Source organism: Euprymna scolopes, chromosome 8 (genome assembly GCF_053919585.1).
Source record: "Euprymna scolopes isolate OS-2025 chromosome 8, ASM5391958v1, whole genome shotgun sequence".
Classification (NCBI taxonomy): domain Eukaryota; kingdom Metazoa; phylum Mollusca; class Cephalopoda; order Sepiida; family Sepiolidae; genus Euprymna; species Euprymna scolopes.
In genome coordinates this window covers 154,303,871-154,324,064 of record NC_136489.1, presented here as the reverse complement: position 1 = coordinate 154,324,064, position 20,194 = coordinate 154,303,871, and the positions used below count along the sequence as shown (strand labels likewise).

Here is a 20,194-nt window from a genome sequence, read left to right as displayed (position 1 = left end):
TGAATGCCCTTTATGTAAAATTTCAAATGTTTAGACCCAAAATTCGCTGAATAGTTTGATAGAGACCGCAAAGGTCAAATCCTTTGAACTTAGATCCCTTGGCAGCCAAATCCTCGGCCAAAAATCGATTAAAAAGCTTTTCATAATTCTGAATAAACTTTATGTAAACTTTAAAATGTTTAGACTAAAAATTGGTTGAGTAATTTGGTAGAGACCGCAGAAATCAAATATTTAAAAAATTTCACACCAATTTTGACCTCTTAACATTTATTGTTTTGAGCTCAAATCAAGTTAAAAAGTTTGATTCATGTCCTAGTAACCTACATCAAAGATTTCAAGTGTTTAGACCCAAAATTGTCGGAGGAGTTTGGTAGAGTTTTCAAAAGTAAAATCGTTGAACTTAGGAGCGACATTTCTGGCCCAAAACAGATTAAAACAATTTTCCCAAATCTCAATACCCCTTATGTCAAATCTCGAGTCTGTAGACTGAAAATTGACAGAGTAGTTTGGTAGGGAAATGTACACACACACACACAGAGAAAATTTCACTTTTAAAGATATATAGATAATAAATTGTATAATCGTTTTTTTTTATTGCTATTTCACTCTAAACAATGCACGGTACAACTTGGATCTTTGGGCTACTATTTGGGACGTAATTTGCAGGAATACTATGCGGGGAGTTAAGCAGCAAGGTATTCATTCACATTACAATTAAACTTCTGCATGTTGATACAGGCATGAAAGCAGGGACTCGGGAGGGAATTTCATAATCTAGTAGTTCGAGCGAAGAAAATATTAGAGAAAAATGCTTTCTGGCATCTAGGGATCTCGACTGTTTGTCGAGGATATTTACGTCGAGGGGTTACAAGGGCTTGGTATTCGTCAGAGCACCTCATATTAAATTACTTGTAAAATAGGCACAGGGATGCAACACTCCGTCGATCAGACAAGGGTTGACGTTTGCTTGACAAAGCGGTATCTATCAGGTTGGTAATTCTTTCCTGAACCCTGTCTAGGAAATAAAGACCAGTAGCAGATGCACCAGTCCAAATGTGGCAAGAATACTCCATACATACCAGGTAGTTGCTTTGTAGACGTACAGGATACGCTCAGGTGTAAGTAACACTTTAGTACGATAAAAAGAGCCTGCCTTTTTAGCAACAGCCTTAGCAATGCTTTCAATGTCCCTGTTCCAATTCATGTTCCCTGTGAACGTTAAACCGAGGAGTTTGAACGGAGATTCTTAATGTAATGTATTATTAGTCATGAGTATTAGTGGTTGCGAAATTTTTTTTTGTTGTAATTATTAAAGGAAAGAATAATTAAGTTTGGATACGATAAAAGCACGTGGACACAAAAATTCCCGTTATCTCCCTGAAGTTGAGCGATAATGAGTCTAACCAGTTTAAAAATGGGTGACCATTTGGTAAGGTCAAGTTGCTATATGTGCTCTGAAGCAAATACAGCGTGCGAAGGGTAGGCGCCGCCAGGCTATTTTTCCTAACACATTCTTTGTAAAATAATGCAGCGCCCTCCCTGGGCCCGGAAAGTTAAAGAACATATGTCGGATCTCGGGAATTAAATTTAACTGTTTGTTAAAAAAATAAGTTGAATGATTCGAGTTAAAAAAAGTTGAACAATAGTGGTTAAAATATCGATGATTAAACAGAATAAGTTTAATAATCGCGACCAAAAGGTTCCTTTAAATAATGGCGGTTTAATAATTAGTTATAATAAGTTAAAATATGTTTTATAAACTAATTTTAACAAAAGTTCTCGACAAAAAAATTTATTCAGGTCAGCTAAAATGAATGCAGCGTTGATTCATGAAAAGCTTAACTATAATAACTAAAATGTTTTACAATGATGGCTAAAGAAATAACTTTAACAATCATGGCTACATAAGATTTACAATGATTGTTAAAAACTTTAACAATGATTGTTAAAAACTTTAACAATGATCGTAAAAATCAAAATAATTTTAACAAAAGTTCTCGAGAAGAAATTTATCAAGGTCAGCTAAATAGAATACAGCGTTGATTTATGAAAAGCTTAACTATAATAGCTAAAATGTTTTACAATGATAGCTAAACAAATAACTTTAACAATGATGGATAAATAAGATTTAAATGATTGTTAAAAACTTTAACAATGATTGTAAAAATAAAAATAATTTTAATAATAGAGATTAAAAAAAAAAATCCCGACTAAAAACATTACAATGTCGAGAACTTAATTATGAAGTGTGCAACAATTTCATGAAAAAAAAAAAATCGTCGATAATCGGCTGCAATGGCGAGTGGAAGCGGTTTAGTTTCAACTATTGGAAAGTGAACGAGGCATGACGACCGTGGCGATTCAGTTGGAGAGGTGAGATTTTTGGTTTTTGGTTTGGTATTTTCATTTGTTATTCAGGGAAGTCAGAGAAATAGCGAGGTCTAGTGAAGTGACTGTTTTCGGGAATGAACAGAGAAGAATTCTGTTAGGCAGAGAAAAAGAGAATGAGAGAGAGAGAGAGAGAGAGTAATGAGAGAGGGAGAAGGGGGAGGAGCGCAATAAGTAGATAAATAGATAGATAGAGAGAAAGAGAGAGAGAGAGAGAGACAGAGACAGAGACAGAGACAGAAACAGAGATAGAAAGAAAGAGAGCGAAACAAAGAAGGGGTTATTAAACTTCGTAGCGTTTTCCGCATGGCTAGCAATCCCAAGCCATTGTGTAAACATTAATAATAATAAAAGGACAACGACACTAGTACTACTACTACTACTACTGCTGCTGCTACTACTACTGCTACTACTTATAATAATGCTCGTTAGAGTTAAAAATAAGCGAGCCGATCAGATGGAACCTTTGAGCGTAACCGTGAAACACAATTTGAAATTCTCTTTTCACTCTATTAGAGGTTATTCATATCGTTAAAAAATATTGAAAAAATAGCTGCGCAATGATTTTCATTCTCTTTTTTTTTTTTTTTGCTAGGAAAAAAAAAGAAAGAGAAAGTTTTACAAACCATTCGACATGTACACAACGGAAAATGGAATTATTGGAGAGACGTGAGGGCTGAGATTTCAACACGGTCATTATAAGTGTGGCGCTCGTTGAAAGTAAAACTCACTAATGCCGATTTGTCAAACGTGATCATCGTTACCAGATTATGACGATTAGATTGGTCGAATCTTGAAATGAACAGCGTAAATTCTCTCTCTACCCCTTCTCTCCCTCTCTGTAGGCTGAAAATGGACAGAGTAGTTTGGTAGGGAAATATACACACACGGACGCACACACAGAGATAATTTCACTTATATATATATATACTAGCAGGGCTACCCGGCGTTGCTCGGGACCGTATAAACAATGAAAAAACAAAAGCAGATATTGAACATATGTTTTATTCTTAGGGGAGAGGAATCTTTCATCTCAAGTTTTAGCGTTACAAACAAACATTTGTCTTTTATATATATATAGATAATGACAGGTTTTTTTGGGGCCCCCTCGAAGATAACTGATCAGTTGACCAACTTCTAGTGGTCCGTTTGACGTGAAATTTGGATATTTGTCATCCGGGTGATGGGGCTTCGATATGATACCAAATTTGTCAAGTTTGGTTCCGTCTTTCAAAAGTTTTAGCGTTACAAACAAACATACATACACACAGACGTTTGGCTTTTATATATATAGAAGACTAGCAGGGCTACCCTGCGTTGCTCGGGACCGTATAAACAATGAAAATACAAAAGCAGATATTGAACATATGTTTTATTCTTAGGGGAGAGGAATCTTTCATCTCAAGTTTTAGCGTTACAAACAAACATTTGTCTTTTATATATATAGATAATGACAGGTTTTTTGGGGGCCCCCTCGAAGATAACTGATCAGTTGACCAACTTCTAGTGGTCCGTTTGACGTGAAATTTGGATATTTGTCATCCGGGTGATGGGGCTTCGATATGATACCAAATTTGTCAAGTTTGGTTCCGTCTTTCAAAAGTTTTAGCGTTACAAACAAACATACATACACACAGACGTTTGGCTTTTATATATATAGACTAGCAGGGCTACCCGGCGTTGCTCGGGACCGTATAAACAATGAAAAAACAAAAGCAGATATTGAACATATGTTTGATTCTTAGGGGAGAGGAATCTTTCATCTCTATGTATTATTTGTTTTATCTACCCCCGGACTGGTATTGTTCATGTTTTATCCCTAGCATAGGTAATTTACAGCATGTATATGAAATTGTTTTACCTTAGGGAGAAGAGAACAGGTAATATACAACATAATGTGTCTATATTACATCCCTGGCAACGCCTAGAAACCAGCTAGAACATGTATTTCAGTCAATGTTTATTACATCCTGGGCTATGCCGGGAAACCAGCTAATCTCTATTTAGTGACTTGACCACCAAAATACCTCCCTAAGTGTGTCCTTTCTTTTGAACTTATTAGATATAGGTATCTAGAAATGTGTGTGAAATTTTGTTGAATGCATTGTTCACTATGATTTTCTTATTGTTCTACACAATATCAACTGCAGCGAAATAAAACAGTAAACTTAGTGTAGTGTTAGAATAAAGAGCAAAGGAAAAAATTAGAATCATATTCTGTAATTGCAAATCTAAATTTGCTAGCGTGTACCAGTATTTGCCAGGTTGTGGAAATTTGGAATTTATAACGTATGTAGTGGCCTTTTCCTAGATACCTATTGCTAAAAATTATACTTTCATTTTGTTAGAAAAATCTCTCCTCGGATGCCCTGCATCATCCAAAATAAAAACAAATATTTTTATAATTGTTTCAGTACATTGCTACACATTGTGAAATTTGTTGACGTTTGTAAAAAAAAATCATGAATGTGCTTATATTCCAAAAAAGAAAATATCAGTGCACAGTATTGAAAGTGTTCGAGATTCAAAAGTCTGTAACATTTCTACTAACTTCATAAGATGTCATGTGAGAAACTGAATTGAATATCAAGACATTATCTGAAGCGTTTTTATTTTGGTATAACGTATGTGTTTACAGTGAACCGTAACTTTTAATAAACAGCTTGGTATGCAATGACATAGGCTAAGAATCTTAGACAAAATATATATAAATTGGAAAAATGTGTGAACAAATGAAAAAAAAAAATGATCCGCTCCACTTGATGACATCAAGCACAGTAATATTTTAGTGAAGAAAATATGAAATTGATGTTCAGTGATTAGTTTGGATGAATGAGAAAATGTAATTGTTTGATGCATAAAAAATAACTCATTTGCTGTATTTGATATTAAGCAGCAAAATATAGTGATTTGAATATTAAGGAAAACATCAAATCAGATTATGTAAAAAAAAAGATGAAATTAGAAAATATATATTTTCTGTTTATGAGTTTTGCCAATCAAAATTTTGTGGCAGAAATTGGGTGATTACCATGCAATTTTATTTTGATAAAATTCTTAAATTATTTCAATGTTTATTATAATTTCTTAGTAGTGACTTGTTATCATCAAAATCCGCCCCAAAGAGTGTCCTTTCTTTTATTAGGTATCAGAATAGGTATCCAGATTTCTACTTCTATACAAATGTGATATTTCGGATCTGTAGATAAACAATTTGTTGCATATATAAGCTGAGAATTGTTCTCTCTCATTCTCTCTCTCACACACCCACACATTCTCACTTTTATAGATATAATAGATAAATTATGCTAGATATATTTCCATATGTCTGAATAATCTATATACAAATTTTCAAATCTGTAGATAAAAAATTTGTTGAGTATATAGGTTGAGAATTGTTCTCTCTCTCTCTCTCTCCTCTCACACATGCTCACTTTTATAGATATAATAGATAGATTATGCTAGATATATTTCCATATGTCTGAATACACTATATAAAAATTTTCTAATCTGTAGATAAAAATTTGTTGAATATAAAGGGTGAGAATTGTTCTTACTCTCTCTCTCTCTCTCACACACAGACATATTCTCACTTTTATAGACATAATAGATAGATTATGCTAGATATATTTCCATATGTCTGAATACCTTATATACCAATTTTCAAATCTGTAGATAAAAAATTTGTTGAATATATAGGTTGAGAATTGTTCTCTCGCTCTGTCTCTCTCTCTCTTGCTACCTCACACACACACACACGCAAACATTCTCACTTTTATAGATATAATAGATAGATTATGCTAGATATATTTCCATATGTCTGAATACCCTATATACAAATTATCTAATCTGTAGATAAAAAATTTGTTGAGTATATAGGTTGAGAATTGCTCTCTCTCTCACAGACACACACATTTTCACTTTTGTAGATATAATAGATAGATTATGCTAGATATATTTCCATATGTATGAATACCCTTTATAACAAATTTAAAATCTGTAGATAAAAAATTTGTTGAATATATAGGTTAAGAATTGTTCTCTCTCTCTCTCTCTCTACCTCACACACACCCACACACACAAACATTCTGACTTTTATAGATATAATAGATAGATTATGCTAGATATATTCCATATGTCTGGATACCCTATATACAAATTTTCTAATCTGTAGATAAAAAATTTGTTGAATATTTTCAACCCTTATCCTCGAGTGGCGTCTGGGCCTTGATAAGTAGTAATGCGTATTTAGCAAAATATAAATATATATATATATAACAAATTTACTGAATTTCCATTACTAACGATTACTGTATTGTCCAATTGACTACTGCGCTTTTCAACCCTTATCCTCGAGTGGCCTCTGGGCCTTGAGAAGTAGTAATTACTAACGATTACTATATTGACCAATTGACTACTGCACTTTTTAACCCTTATCCTCGGGTGGCCTCTGGGCCTTATTGTCCAATTGACTACTGTGGACTTTTTAACTCTTATGCTCGAGTGGCCTCTGGGCCTTGATAAGTGGAAATGACTAAGTAACAAAAAATAGGTATATAACAAATTTACTGAATTTCCATTACTAACGATTACTATATTGTCCAATTGACTACTGTGCACTTTTCAATCCTTATCCTCGAGTGGCCTCTGGGCCTTGATAAATGGTAATGCGTATGTAACAAAATATACATATATATAACAAATTTACTGAATTTCCATTACTAACGATTACTATATTGTCCAATTGACTACTGCACTTTTAAACGCTTATCCTCGAGTGGCCTCTGGGCCTTGATAAGTGGTAATACCATCGAGTGGCCTCTGGGCCTTAATAAGTGGTTGTGCCTAAGTAACAAAAAATAGGTATATTACAAATATCCCGCATTTCCATTACAACCGACTACTACGGTGCACTTTTCAATCCTTATCCTCGAGTGGCCTGTGGGCTTTGATAAGTGGTAATGCGTATTTAACAAAATATTAATATATATATAACAAATTTACTGAATTTCCATTACTAACAATTACTATATTTTGTCCAATTGACTACTGCACTTTTCAACACTTATCCTCTAGTGGCCTCTGGGCCTTGATAAGTGGTAATGCCTATATAAACAAAATATAAATATATATATAACAAATTTCCCGACTTTCCATTACTAAGTATTACTATGTTGTCCAATTAACTACTGCCATTTTCAACCCTTATCCTCGGGTGGCCTCTGGGCCTTATTGTCCAATTGACTACTGTGCACATTTAACTCTTATCCTCGAGATGTATCTGGGCCTTGATAAGTGGAAATGCCTAAGTAACAAAAAAATAGATATATAACAAATTTCCCGAATTTGACTACTGTGCACTTTTCAACTCTTATCCTCGAGTGGCCTCTGGGCCTTGATAAGTGGTCATATATATTTTTTACAAAATAACAAAATAGGTTGGAGTCGCTGAATAACTCATCCTCCCGTTAAAGCGGTTCCATCCTCTTTCCCCAATTTGACTACTGTGCACTTTTCAACTCTCGTCCTCGAGTGGACTATGGGCCTTGATAAGTGGTAATACATATTTTATGAAAAATATATCTATATATATATATATATATATATATATATATATATATATATATATATATATAACAAAATAGGTTGGAGTTGCTGAATAACTCATCCTCCTGTTAAAGCGGTTCCATCCTCTTTCCCAAATTTGACTACTGTGGACTTTTTAACTCTCATCCTCGAGTGGCCTATGGGCCTTGATAAGTGGTAATACATATTTTTTTATAAATATATATATATATATATATATATATACCAAAACAGGTGTGAGTCGCTGAATAATTCATCCTCCTATTAAAGCGATTAAATCCTCTTTCCCAAATTTGACTACTGTGCACTTTTAAACTCTCATCCTCGTGTGGCCTCTGGGCCTTGATAAGTGGTAATATATAGTTTGTACAAAAAAAAATATATATATATATATATATATATATATATATATATATAACAAAATAGGTTGGAGTGGCTGAATAACTCATCCTCCCGTTAAAGAGGTTCCATCCTCTTTCCCGAATTTGACTACTGTCCACTTTTCAACTCTCATCCTCGAGTAGCCTATGGGCCTTGATAAGTGGTAATATATATTTTTTAGTAAATATAGATATAAATATATATATAACAAAATAGGTTGGAGTCGCTGAATAACTCATCCTCCCGTTAAAACTGTTCCATCCTCTTTCCCGAATTTGATTACTGTGCACTTTTCAACTCTTATCCTCGAGTAGCCTATGGGCCTTGATAAGTGGTAATATATTTTTGTTATAAATATAGATATATATATATATATATAAAAAATAGGTTGGAGTCGCTGAATAACTCATCCTCCCGTTAAAGCGGTTCCATCCTCTTTCCAGAATTTTACTACTATGCACTTTTCAACTCTCATCCTCGAGTGGCCTATTGTCCTTGATAAGTGGTAATATATATTTTTTAATAAAAGTATATATATATATATATATAACAAAATAGGTTGGAGTCGCTGAATAACTCATCCTCTCGTTAAAGCGGTTCCATCCTCTTTACCGTATTTTTTATACAGTGCACTATTCAACTCTCATCCTCGAGTGGCCTATTGTCCTTGATAAGTGGTAATATATATTTTTTAATAAATATAGATATAAATATATATATAAAAAAATAGGTTGGAGTCGCTGAATAACTCATCCTCCCGTGAAAGCGGTTCCATCCTCTTTCCCGAATTTGACTACTGTGCACTTTTCAACTCTAATCCTCGAGTGTCCTATGGGCCTTGATAAGTAGTAATATATATTTTTTACAAAATATATACATACATATATATAACAAAATAGGTTGGAGTCACTGAATAATTCATCCTCCTCTTAAAGCGGTTCCATCATCTTTGCCGAATTTGACTACTGTGCACTTTTAAACTCTCATCCTCGAGTGGCCTATAGGCCTTGATAAGTGGTAATATATAGTTTGTACAATATATATATATATATATATATATATATTACAAAATAGGTTGGTGTCGCTGAATAACTCATGCTCCCGTTAAAGTTGTTCCATCCTCTTTCCCAAATTTGACTACTGTGACCTTTTGAACTGTCATCCTCGAGTTGCCTATTGGCCTTGATAAGTGCTAATATAGAGAGAAGAGAAACGGGGTGAGAGAGAGAGAAGATAAAGAGGGCGAGAGAGAGACAGAAGAGAATGAGGGGAGAGAGAGAGAGAAGAGAAAGACGGTGTGAGAGAGAGAAGAGAAAGGGGGTGAGAGAGAGAGAAGAGAAAGAGGTAGACAGGGAGAGAGAAGAGGGTAAGAGTGAGTTGAGAATGAGGGTGAAAGAGAGAGAGAGAAGAGAAAGAGGGTGAGAGAGAGAAAAGAAAGACGGCGAGAGAGAGAGAAAAGAGAAGAGAAGAGAAAGAGGGTAAGAGAGAGAGAAGAGGGTGAGAGAGAGAAGAGAAAGAGGTAGAGAGAGAAGAGGGTGAGAGAGAGCAGAGAAGAGGGTGAGAGAGAGCAGAGAAAGAGGGTGAGAGAGAAAGAGGGTGAGAGAAGTGAAAGAGGTAGAGAGAGAAGAGGGTAAGAGAGAAAGAGGGTGAGAGAGAGAAGAGGGTGAGAGAGAGAGAGAGGTAGTGAGAGAGAGAGATAAGAGAAAGAGGTAGAGAGAGAGAGAAGAGGGGTAGTGAGAGAGAGAGATAAGAGAAAGAGGTAGAGAGAGAGAGAGAGAGAGAAGAGGGTGAGGGAGAAAGAAGAGGGTGAGAGAGAGCAGAGGGAGAGAGAGAGAGAAGAGAAATAGGTAGAGAGAGAGAGATGAAGGTGAGAGAGAGCAGGGAAAGAGGGTGATAGAGAAGAGAAAGAGGTAGAGAGAGAGAGAGAGAAGGGTGAGAGAGAGCAGAAAAAGAGGGTGAGAGAGAGAGAAAGAGGGTCAGAGAGAGAGAGAAGAGAAAAAGGTGTACACAGAGAGTGAGAGAGAGAAGAGGGTAAGAGAGAGAGAGAGAGAAGAGGTTGAGAGAGAGAGAGAGAGATAAGAGAAAGAGGTAGAGAGAGAGAAGCGGGTGAGAGAGAGAGAAGAGGGTGCGAGAGAGAAGAGAAAGAGGTAGAGAGAGAGAAGCGGGTGAGAGAGAGAGAAGAGGGTGCGAGAGAGAAGAGAAAAAGGTAGAGAGAGAGAAGAGGGTGAGAGAGAGAGAAAGAGGATGAGAGAGAGAAGAGAAAGAGAGAGAGAGAAGAGGGTGATAGAGAAAGAGAGTGAGAGAGAGAAGAGAAAGAGAGAGAGAAAGAGGGTGAGAGAAGAGGGTAAATGTGCATCTTTTTTATAGTAGGTAATGCTTGGGAGACTGTGCACATTGCCTCCTCCCCCCTCCCCCCTACAAAAGCGGTTCCATTCATAAGAAAACAAACTCGTATAAAAGTAATTTTCGTGTATTTAAGCGGCCTCATACTGATAGCCACCCCCCCTTCCAGAGAGAGAGAGAAATATGGTGATAGAGAGAGTTAGGAAAGGTGTAGAGATAGAAGAGAGTGAGAGAGAGAGAGAGAAAGACGGCGAGAGAGAGAGAGAGAAAGACGGCGAGAGAGAGAGAGAAAGACGGCGAGAGAGAGAGAGAGAGAGAGAGAGAGAGAGAGAGAGAAGGGAAAGAGGGTGAGAGAGAGAGTAGATAAAGAGGGTGAGAGAGAGAAAGAGAAGAGAAAAAGGTCTAGAGAGAGAGAGAGAGAAGAGAGTGAGAGAGAGAGAGAGAGAAATATGGTGAGTCGAGTTGATCCTCTCTCTCTCTCACTCTCTTCTCTCTCTCTCTCTCTCTAGACCTTTTTCTCTTCTCTTTCTCTCTCTCACCCTCTTTATCTACTCTCTCTCTCACCCTCTTTCCCTTCTCTCTCTCTCTCTCTCTCGCCGTCTTTAGAGAGAAGAGAAACAGGGCGAGAGAGAGAGAGAAGATAAGAGAAGGGAAAGAGGGTGAGAGAGAGAGTAGATAAAGAGGGTGAGAGTGAGAAAGAGAAGAGAAAGAGGTATAGAGAGAGAGAGAGAAGAGAGTGAGAGAGAGAGAGAAATATGGTGATAGAGAGTTAGGAAAGGTGTAGAGATAGAAGAGAGTGAGAGAGAGAGAGAAAGACGGCGAGAGAGAGAGAGAAAGACGGCGAGAGAGAGAGAGAGAGAGAGAGAAAGACGGCGAAAGAGAGAGAGAGAGAGAGAGAAAGACGGCGAGAGAGAGAGAGAGAGAAAGTGGAAAATGTGCAAGCGACCTAATTTTCGTTTACATAAGCGGCCTGATACTGATACCCCCCCTCCCCCTTCAAGTTAACAGAGTTAGAATGTATAAACAAAATGGCTAATCTTTGTTTACATGTAAATTACAAAGAGCAAAGTCATCTTCGCCGGCAAAAAACTTCGAGCAAAAATAAAAACATTTTCCCTACGTCAATTTTCGTGTAATTTTGGGGTTTTTTTTTTTTTTGGAGTGCGATAATTACGTTGGTAATAACGGTTCGAGTCGAAAACTAATATTTAACTGTGTTATAGTATCAATTTCTCCTCCGAAGGCAGTTTTAACGTACCTCAGCTGCAGCCGACATTTTACTGAGCTGACGTCACGTCACGTGACACTTAATGAATAACGTTATAATGACAGGATTTTTGGGACCCCCCCTGGGAGAAAAATGATAAGTTCACCCCCTTGTAATTGTCCGTTTGACGTGAAATTTTGATATTTGTCATGCGGGTGATCAAGGTGCAATATGATACATAATTTGTCAACTTTGGTTGTGTCTGTCAAAAGTTTGAGCTGACGTCACGTCATGTGACACGTATTGAATAACATTGGATCATTCAAGAATTACGTAATAAAAAGCATTACAATGACAGTTTTTTTTGGGCCCCCCTTGGAGATAACTGATACGTTTACCCCTTTCTCCTCGTCCGTTTGACGTGAAATTTCGATATTTGTCATCCGGGATAGGGGGCTTCGATATGATACCAAATTTATCAAGTCTAGTTGTGTCTTTCAAAAGTTTTAGCGTTACAAACAAACATACAAACTCACAGACGTTTGCCTTTTATATATATAGACTAGCAGGGCTACCCGGCGTTGCTCGGGACCGTATAAACAATGAAAAAACAAAAGCAGATATTGAACATATGTTTGATTCTTAGGGGAGAGGAATCTTTCATCTCTATGTATTATTTGTTTTATCTACCCTAGGACTGATATTGTTCATGTTTTATCCCTAGCATAGGTAATTTACAGCATGTATATGAAATTGTTTTACCTTAGGGAGAAGAGAACAGGTAATATACAACATAATGTGTCTATATTACATCCCTGGCAACGCCTAGAAACCAGCTAGAACATGTATTTCAGTCAATCTTTATTATATCCTGGGCTATGCCGGGAAACCAGCTAATCTCTTTTTAGTGACTTGACCACCAAAATACCTCCCTAAGTGTGTCCTTTCTTTTGAACTTATTAGATATAGGTATCTAGAAATGTGTGTGAAATTTGTTGAATGCATTGTTCACTATGATTTTCTTATTGTTCTACACAATATCAACTGTAGCGAAATAACACAGTAAACTTAGTGTAGTGTTAGAATAAAGAGCATAGGAAAAAATTAGAATCATATTTTGTAATTGCAAATCTAAATTTGCTAGCATGTACCAGTATTTGCCAGGTTGTGGAAATTTGGAACTTATAACATATGTAGTGGCCTTTTCCTAGATACCTATTGCTAAAAATTATACTTTCATTTTGTTAGAAAAATCTCTCTTCAGATGCCCTGCATCATTCAAAATAAAAACAAATATTTTTATAATTGTTTCAGTATATTGCTACACAATGTGAAAGATTTTAACGTTTGTAAAAAAAATCATGAATGTGCTTATATTGCAAAAAAGAAAATATCAGTGCACAGTATTGAAAGTGTTTGAGATTCAAAAGTCTGTAACATTTCTACTAACTTCATAAGATGTCATGTGAGAAACTGAATTGAATATCAAGACATTATCTGAAGCGTTTTTATTTTGGTGTAACATATGTGTTTACAGTGAACCTTAACTTTTAATAAACAGATTGGTATGCAATGACATAGGCTAAGAATCTTTAAAATATATATAAATTGGAAAAATGTGTGAACAAATGAAAAAAAAATGATCCGCTCCACTTGATGACATCAAGCACAGTAATATTTTAGTGAAGAAAATATGAAATTGATGTTCAGTGATTAGTTTGGATGAATGAGAAAATGTAATTGTTTGATGCATAAAAATAACTCAGTTGCTGTATTTGATATTAAGCAGCAAAATATAGTGATTTGAATATTTGGGAAAACATCAAACCAGATTATGTAAAAAGAAAAAAAAAAGATGAAATTAGAAAATATATATTTTATGTTTATGAGTTCTGCCAATCAAAATTTTGTGGCAGAAATTGGGTGATTACCATGCAATTTTATTTTGGTAAAATTCTTAAATTATTAGAATGTTTATTATAATTTCTAATTAGTGACTTGTTATAATCAAAATCCGCCCTAAAGAGTGTCCTTTCTTTTATTAGGTATCAGAGTAGGTATCAAGATTTCTACTTCTATACAAATGTGATATTTCAGATCTGTACATAAAAAATTTGTTGAATATATAGGTTGAGAATTGTTCTGTGTCGCTCTCTCTCACACACACACGCATTCTCACTTTTATAGATATAATAGATAGATTACTCTAGATATATTTCCATATGTCTGAATACCCTATATACAAATTTTCAAATCTGTAGATAAAAAAATTTGTTGAGTATATAGGTTGAAAATTGTTCTCTCTCTCTCTCTCTCTCACACACATTCTCAATTTTAGAGATATAATAGATAGATTATGCTAGATATATTTCCATATGTCTGAATACCCTATATACAAATTTTCTAATCTGTAGATCCAATATTTGTTGAATATATAGGTTGAAAATTGTTCTTACTCTCTCTCTCTCTCTCTCTGGCTACCTCACACACACATTCTAACTTTTATAGATATAATAGATAGATTATGCTAGATATATTTCCATATGTGTGAATACCCTATATACAAATTTTCTAATTTGTAGATAAAAAATTTGTAGAGTGCATAGGTTGAGAATTGTTCTCTCTATCTCTCACACACACACATTCTAACTTTTAATGATATAATAGATTATGCTAGATATATTTCGATATTTCTGAATACCCTATATATAAAAATTTGTTGAATGTATAGGTTGAGAACTGTTCTCTCTCTCTCTCTCTCTCTCTCTCGCTCACACACACACACACATTCTCACTTTTATAGATATAATAGAAAGATTATCCTAGATATATTTCTATTTGTATGAATACTCTATATACAAATTTTAAAATCTGTAGATAAAGAATTTGTTGAGTATATGGGTTGAGAATTGTTCTCTCTCTCTCTCTCTCTCTCTCTCTCTCACACACACACACACACACATTCTCACTTTTATAGATATAATAGATTATGCTAGATATATTTCCATATGTCTGAATACCCTATATACAAATTTTCAAATCTGTAGATAAAAAATTTGTTGAGTATATAGGTTGAGAATTGTTCTCTCTCTCTCTATCACACACATTCTCACTTTTATAGATATAATAGACAGATTATGCCAGATATATTGAAATATGTCTGAATGCCCAATATACAAATTTTGAAATCTGTAGATAAAAAATTTGTTGTATACATAGGTTGACAATTGTCCTCTCTCTCACACACACACACATTCTCACTTTTATACATATAATAGATAGATTATGCTAGATATATTTCTATATGTCTGAACACCCTATATACAAATGTTCAAATCTGTGGATAAAAAATTTGTTGAATGTATAGGTTGAGAATTTTTATCTCTCTCTTTTTCTCTCTCTCTCTCTCGCTATCTCACACACACGCATTCTCACTTTTATAGATAAAATAGATAGATTATGCTAGATATATTTCCATATGTCTGAATACCCTATATACAAAGTTTCAAATCTGTAGATAAAAAATTTGTTGAATATATAGGTTTAGAATTGTTCTCTCTCTCTCTCTCTCTCACACACACATTCTAACTTTTGTAGTTATAATAGATAGATTATGCTAGATATATTTCCATATGTCTGAATACCCTATATACAAATTTTCTAAACTGTAGGTAAAAAATTTGTTGAGTATGTAGGTTAAGAATTGTTCTCTCTCTCTCTCACACACACACACACACACAAGTTCTCACTTTTATAGATATAATAGATAGATTATGCTAGATATATTTCTATATGTCTGCCTACCCTATATACAAATTTCCAAATCTGTGCCCAAAAATGTGTGGAATATATAGGTTGAGAATTGTTCTCTCTCTCTCTCTCTCTCTCTCACACATATTCTCACTTTTATAGGTTATATAGGTTGAGAATTTTTTGCTCTTTCCATCACTCACATTCACACTTTTATAGATATAATACATAGATTATGCCAGATATATTTACATATGTCTGAATACCCAATATACACATTTTCAAATCTGTAGATAAAAAATTAGTTGAATATATAGGTTGAGAATTGTTCTCTCTCTCTCTCTTTCTCTCTCTCTCACACACACATTCTCACTTTTATAGATATAATAGATAGATTATGCTAGATATATTTCCATACGTCTGAATACCCTATATCCAAATTTTCTAATATGTAGATAAAAAATTTGTTGAATATATAGGGTGAGAATTTTCCTTCCTCTCTTTCTCTCTCTCTCTTTCTCACACACACACAAGCTGAAAATTGTTCTCTCTCTCTCTCTGACTCTCTCTCTCTCTCACACACACACACACATGGTCATTTTATAGATATAATAGATAGGTTATGCTAGATATATTTCTATATGTCTGAATACCCTATATACAAATTTTTAAATCTGTAGATAAAAAATTTGTTGAGTATATAGGTTGAGAATTGTTCTTTCTCTCTCTCTCACACACACATTCTCACTTTTATAGATATAATAGATTATGCTAGATATATTTCCAAATGTCTGAATACCCTATATACAAATTTTCAAATCTGTAAAGATAGAATTTGTTGAATATATAGGTTGAGAATTGTTCTCTCTCTCTCTCTTTCACACACATTCTCACTTTTATAGATATAATAGATAGATTATGCTAGATATATTTCCTTGTCTGAATACCCTATATACAAATTATCAAATCTGTAGATACAAAATTTGTTGAGTATATAGGTTGAGAATTGTTCTCTCTCTCTCTCTCTCTCACTCACTCACTCACTCACTCACTCACAAACACACACACACATTCTACCTTTTATAGATATAATAGATTATGCTAGATATATTTCCATATGTCTGAATACCCTGTATACAAATTTTCAGATCTGTACATAAAAATTAGTTGAATATATAGGTTGAGAATTGTTCTCTCTCTCTCTCTTCTCTCTCTCTCTTTCACACACATTCTCACTTTTCTAGATATAATAGATAGATTATGCTAGATATATTTCCATATGTCTGAATACCCTATATACAAATTTTATAATCGGTAGATAAAAAATTTGTTGAATATATAGGGTGAGAATTGTACTTACTCTCTCTCTCTCTCTCTCTCTCTCTCTCTCACGCACACATTCTCACTTTTATGGATATAATAGATAGATTATGCTGGATATATTTCCATATGTCTGAATACCCTATATACAAATGGTCAAATCTGTAGATAACAAATTTATTGAATAGATAGGTTGAGAATTGTTCTCTCTCTCTCTCTCGCAACCTTACACACACAACCACACGCAAACATTCTGACTTTTATAGATATAATAGATCGATTATGCTAGATATATTTCCATATGTCTGAATACCCAATATACAAATTTTCAAATCTGTAGGTAAAAAATTTGTTGAATATATAGGTTGAGAATTGTTCTCTCTCTTTCACACACTCACATTCTCACTTTTATAGATATAATGTATAGATTATGCTAGATATATTTCTATATGTCTGAATACCCTATATACAAAGTTTAAAATCCGTAGATAAAAATACGTTGAGTATATAGGTTGAGAATTGTTCTCTCTCTCTCTCTCTTACGCACACACACACACACACACATTTTCACTTTTATAGATATAATAGATAGATTATGCTAGATATATTTCCATATGTCTGAATACCCTATATACAAATTTTCAAATCTGTAGATAAAAAATGTATTGAATATATAGGTTGAGAATTGTTGTCTCTCTCTCTCTCTCTCTCTCTCTCTCTCTCTCTCTCTCTCTCTCTCTGGCTACCTCACACACACACACATTTTCACTTTTATAGATATAATAGATAGATTATGCTAGATATATTTCCATATGTCTGAATACCCTATATACAAACTTTCAAATCTGTAGATAAAAAATTTGTTGAGTATATAGGTTGAGAATTGTTCTCTCTCTCTCACACGAAACTGTGCGCTCGGCTTCTTCCCCCCCTTCCCACCCCAAATGCTTGGGAAACTGTGCACTGTTTTTGTTGGTTTTCAAGCTGCCTCTTCCCCCCCCACACACACACACACACAGTTTAACAGTAGTAGGAGGTCAAGAGAAAGAGGGTGAGAGAGAGAGAAGAGTAAGTTGGTGAGAGAGAGAGAAAAGAGAAAGAGGGTGTTGGTTTTATATTTTTATTATCGTCTAATATTTTGAAAGCTGAATTTCTAATAAAATGTGCATCTATAGGAGATAATGCCTGGGAATGTGTTCCCCCCCCCCACAGTTTAACAGTGGTGTGACGTCAAGAGAAAGAGGGTGAGAGAGAGGGAAGAGTAAGTGGGTGAGAGAGAGAAAGAGAGAGAAAAAAAAGAAAGACGGTGTTGGTTTTGTGAAAAAAGTTGTTATTTACAATTGTTCGCATTCTTGGCCTTTTGGTCAAGATCAAAGTGTAGTATCTGTTCTTCAGATGCTGCACTTCTATTTCTTGTTCTCTTTCGGTGGAGGAGAAATCCTCCACGACTGAGACAATTTTTATTTTTGTACCTTTTCTCCACGTTAAAAAACGACCCTGGTGTCTAACTCTGTCCCGTGGGGAGGCATAGTAAATAGGTACAATTGTTCGCCATTAGTGGATGTTGACGTCACGTCACGTGACATGACTAAGCGTTTTTTTTTTTAGTATGAATAACATTTTTTGTTTTAATTATAAAGTCTACACTTAATTTTATAGAAAATGATGTATATATAATAGAAAAAAAAAATTACTGGTTTTGTTGGATTCAAGTGGATCCCCCCCCTCCAGTTTAAGAGATAGCAGGTCACGTGGTAATATACAAAATGGCTAGCGTAAATATAAAGATCGGTTTTTTTATCGACGAATATTTTGAAAGCTGAATTTTTTTTTATTCCTGTACATTTTTTCCTGATATTTTTCGTTAAAACTCTTGTATAAATACTATTTTTAACCAGTTAAATACGTTGGAGACATTGTCATGGAGTTTAATAATCTCTAGAACAAAGCAGAAGAGAAATTACAAAAGTATCGGTAAAACAAAGTGTTTGTTTACATTTGTTCGCCATTACTGGATGTTGACGTCACGTCACGTGACATGACTAAGCGTTTTTGGATTATGTAATATTAACATTAAAATGACAGGTTTTTTGGGGGGCCCCCCCTAGGAGAGAAATGATCAGTTCACCCCCTTTTAATGGTCCGTTTGGTGTGGAATTTCGATATTTGTCATGCGGGTGATCAAGGTTCAATATGATACATAATTTGTCAACTTTGGTTGTGTCTGTCAAAAGTTTGAGCTGACGTCACGTCACGTGACACGTATTGAATAACGTTAAAATGACAGGTTTTTTGGGGGGCCCCCCTAGGAGAAAAACGATCAGTTGACCCCTTTCTACTGGTCCGTTTGACGTGAAATTTCGATATTTGTCATCCGGGTGATCAAGGTGCAATATGATACCAAATTTGTCAACTCTGGTTCCGTCTTTCAAAAGTTTTAGCGTTACAAACAAACATACATACATACATACATACATACATACACACCGATTTTTGCCTTTTATATATATAGACTAGCAGGGCTACCCGGCGTTGCTCGGGACCGTATAAACAATGAAAAAACAAAAGCAGATATTGAATATATGTTTTATTCTTAGGGGAGAGGAATCTTTCATCTCTATGTATTATTTGTTTTATCTACCCTAGGACTGGTATTGTTCATGTTTTATCCCTAGTGTAGGTAATTTACAGCATGTACATGAAATTGTTTTACCTTAGGGAGAAGAGAACAGGTAATATACAACATAATGTGTCTATATTACATCCCTGGCAACGCCTAGAAACCAGCTAGAACATGTATTTCAGTCAATCTTTATTACATCTTGGGCTATGCCGGGAAACCAGCTAATCTCTATTTAGTGACTTGACCACCAAAATACCTCCCTAAGTGTGTCCTTTCTTTTGAACTTATTAGATATAGGTATCTAGAAATGTGTGTGAAATTTTGTTGAATGCATTGTTCACTATGATTTTCTTATTGTTCTACACAATATCAACTGTAGCGAAATAAAACAGTAAACTTAGTGTAGTGTTAGAATAAAGAGCAAAGGAAAAAATTAGAATCATATTCTGTAATTACAAATCTAAATTTGCTAGCGTGTACCAGTATTTGCCAGGTTGTGGAAATTTGGAATTTATAACATATGTAGTGGCCTTTTCCTAGATACCTATTTTTATAATTGTTTCAGTACATTGCTACAAAATGTGACATTTGTTGGC

At 34.7% G+C, this 20,194-nt stretch overlaps 1 pseudogene; it reads left to right on the top strand.

Annotated features, from left to right (window-relative positions):
* The first annotated feature begins 18,318 nt into the window (after positions 1-18,318).
* LOC145284249 (U2 spliceosomal RNA) lies at positions 18,319-18,452 on the top strand (annotated as a pseudogene).
* The last annotated feature ends 1,742 nt before the right edge of the window (positions 18,453-20,194 follow it).